Source organism: Octopus bimaculoides, chromosome 11 (genome assembly GCF_001194135.2).
Source record: "Octopus bimaculoides isolate UCB-OBI-ISO-001 chromosome 11, ASM119413v2, whole genome shotgun sequence".
Lineage (NCBI taxonomy): Eukaryota > Metazoa > Mollusca > Cephalopoda > Octopoda > Octopodidae > Octopus > Octopus bimaculoides.
This window is the reverse complement of record NC_068991.1, coordinates 55,840,222-55,843,974: the sequence shown is the minus strand read 5'-3', so window position 1 is coordinate 55,843,974 and position 3,753 is coordinate 55,840,222. Positions and strand designations below refer to the sequence as shown.

At 36.7% G+C, this 3,753-nt stretch overlaps 1 long non-coding RNA gene across 1 annotated transcript in view; it reads left to right on the top strand.

Moving 5' to 3' along the window:
* Positions 1-1,297: 1,297 nt before the first annotated feature.
* Positions 1,298-3,753, top strand: part of LOC106878363 (uncharacterized) — a 10,109-nt gene continuing 7,653 nt past the window's right edge. The window contains exon 1 of the long non-coding RNA XR_001410497.2: positions 1,298-1,877. This is a non-coding gene — a long non-coding RNA (uncharacterized LOC106878363). The remainder of the gene's footprint in view (positions 1,878-3,753) is intronic.

Below are 3,753 nucleotides of genomic sequence, written 5' to 3'. Positions count from 1 at the left end.
ACACACACACACACACACACACACACATATATATATATATATACGTATATACTAAGGGCTTCTTTCAGTTTCCGTCTACCAAATCCACTCACAAGGCTTTGGTCGGCCTGAGGCTATAGTAGAAGACACTTGCCCAAGGTGCCACGCAGTGGGACTGAACCCGGACTGAACTAATTGAAACTGAATTTTAATATCCCAACTCAAGTTACACTTTACTTTGTTTTTCAGGCTAGAGCTGTTACAATACTATAGATTTTTCCAAACACGCTTGATAGATTGTTTATCTTGGCCATTTATTTCTTCAACAAGTATTTTTTGAAAGAACAACGAAGGTAGAAGACCATGGCATTAGAAATTACATGGTTTGTGGTAAGGAATTGTAGTTTGGTGGTTAACTACTTTAACAGGGACATGTGCAAATACAAACATGCCACCAGCTCGTCCCGTATTTTATTTACGACGAGCCATCGTCTAGTCTAACCATTCGTTGTACTTTAACAGGATGCAAGTCTGAAAGGCATAAAGATTCTGGGGATTGACTGGAGAATTATTAACTGTAAAAAGCACTTAAGAATCAAGGTCGTGTTCTTCGCAATATCTTTTCACTGTTGGACAAAAGTATGACAAAACCCGGTGTGAAAATGTTTATTGTTATCTAAACCTTTTTGTTTGATTTCGATAGAAAGATGTAGTTCTGATATTCCTTCGTTGGTCGAGATGTTTCTGAAAGATAAACTAGTATCGGCTTCAGTTTGAAGTACTCTAAATCACCACCACCAACTACGATCTCTTCTAGCCTTGAACACAGATAATTTTTTTGAGAGAGAGAGAGAGAGAGAGAGAGAGAGAGAGAGAGAGAGAGAGAGAGAGAGAGAGAGTGAGAGAGTGAGTGGGAAAGGAGCTGAAGATACAGGAAGGCGTTCTTTTCTAGAAAAGGGCCTGTTTCATGTACATTAAATACATAAGTTGGAGATAGTAATTGACACGATCGATGATACTCTATAGAACCCGGGAAATTCTCTGGTTACTGGTGGATCTATTTAAATTATCCTGTCGTTTGAAACTTTGAAATCAACCTTTACTAGAAGTGAATGCTTTTAAATTGTCTTTTTTTTTTGTAAATGTATGAAAACTCTTGGTATCTTTTTCATTATGATAAGCTGATTTAATAGTATTAATGTTGCATTATATGTCGTTTACAGCATGTATATATTTTACAACATCCATCTACATTATAACACGAGCTGTGTCTCGTCGTCCGTCTAGCTGGCAGTTATTTCAATGGTTTCATGTTGCAAGACGTTTTGCTTAATTTTGCAAAATGTTCTTTTATGATGTCATTTCAACTAAGATTATTCAGCACAGAAAATGAAAAGAAATATATTTGATGCTCTTCTTTTAGCTCTATATTTTATACTAGCTTATAAGCTGCACTCTGTGCAGACTTTTAAGCTAGCTCCTGCGGAGGGCTAATTGAGCCTGCGACCCAAAACTAAAGAGAGCTAAATAGCATGACTATAATACGTTTCTAATGACTTTATGCCCCAGTGGTGTTTGATCAGAGGTTAAGGATGGAGAAGAATTAATTCTGTAAAGCAATCATTCTATTGTTCCAGTCCCAAGTTGAATTCCAACTGTCGGTCAATTTGTTCCAAAGTTCTTATCTCGACGTAAAATTAACAAAGCGGATGTCATTTATCTCCCTTTTGATCTCTGATGTCATCTGACAAATGCCAAGCAAGATGGCGTGAATCAGCAAAGCTTTACCTGCTAGAAATAGCAACCCAAATACTTTTAAGTCAGATCCCAACGCTGGATGTTCAAGAACTAAATGAAGGACAGATTTTCAATCCCGGGATCATGCTGATTCCTAAAAGGTATGTGTCTATTTAGAGAAAATGTAGACTGAAATACAAAGGTCCCTGAAAGACAGAATTTCGCGTTTATTATTAATAGATGATAATTTTAGTGCATTTCTTTTATGGCGTCATAATTTGTTGATTATTGCACTCTTGTTTATATCACTAGCTGGGAGATAAATCCCAGCCATTTCCAGCGTCGAAGCCACCAGATCACGTGGTTTCGACCTTCCTTGACCTCGTCAATGATGGACGCTCGACTGCTAGAAACAAGAGCGAATCATCCTACCACCAGCGATATATCGAAAAACAATGCCAGAACAGGCGCTGGTGTCGCGGTTTGCACCAAAACCCAATATGAGAATTTCTCTCGTGGTATCTACTGCAGTATAATTTGTTCTAACAGAGCACCCGCGTTTAAGTGAGGATAAATATTACCTTTTGGTATTAATACTGCCTCTGTTGCTAATATATATTTTTTAACAAGCTCACTAGTTAATCACGACGCCAGTGCCTGTTCTGGCATGTTATTCTGTTTTTCGCTGTCGAAGAGATGAGTCGCTGCTATCTTTAGCGGTCGAGTGTCCATCATTGACAAAATCCAGGATGGTCGAAATCACATGATCTGGTGGTCGCGGCGCAGGAGATGGTGGGGATTTATCTCCCTGCCAGTGATAATCAAGAATTCATTTCGCACTAAAAGCTGATATGAGAATTTCTCTCAGAGTATCTACCACAGCATAGTTTGTTCTAACAGAACATCCACATTTAAGTGGGCATAAATATTATTTCCCGATGGTTTATGTAATACAGCTGTTGGTGCATACTGAATGAAACGATATGAAATAAAAGTATACAAAGTCGATTTTCGTTAAGAAAATGTGATGATTATTACGTCATAATAGAAATATTTCTAAAAGACCATCTTTTTTTTTTTTTTTTACTAAATCATACTCCTCTATTTAGATGGTGTATAAATATTTAAAAGAACGCTTATTACGTGATGTCATTTCAAACTATTTCTTTGCCAGACTAAAAGAAATACTTTTAAAAAATGTGAGAAAAATATTTATAAAAACATATCCTGAGATTCGTAAGAGATGAGGAAACCAGGAAGTCGGTGAGGCTCATAAAAGTTCAAGTAACTTCTATTTGTTCAAGGCAGCGAATTGGCAGAAACGTTAGCACGCCGGACAAAATCCTAAGCAAAATTTCTTCCAGCACATTACGTTTTCAATTCAAATCATGCAGAGCTCAACTTTGCTTTGCAACCCTTCGATATCGATAAAATACAGAACCAGTCAAGTGCTTGAGTTGCTGCCATCGATCGTGTTCTATAGCGACCTCAGCCTCTTCCCCATGATCCTCGGGTACGAAGAAATTGCCACCACCACCACCACCACCACAAATACGCTCTAAATATATATATACAAGATTTATACACAAAAACAAAAGATATATAACAAAGGTATACACAGGCACGTGAACACACTTTACTAAAAACCGTCCCGTGTGTTTACTGAATGAGTGGAAAATAAATACCAGAGCAAAATTTGTGCAGTTTTAACTAATGTTATTTTAGCTTACGCAATTTTCAGAATTGTATACTTAATTGCTTCTCCACAGAACACATTCTCTCTGTCTTGTTCCTTTCTATGTATACATAAATATGACCATTTGTGCGTATACATACATACATACATACATACATACATACATACATACATACATGCATACATGCATACACGTCGTGTTTATTTAATATTGAACGTGACGCATCCATTTCCGAGTATATATGTGTGTGTGTATATATATATATATATATATATATATATAAAATCGGAAATGGATGCGTCGCGTTCAATATTAAATAACAAATAGTAAATAATATATA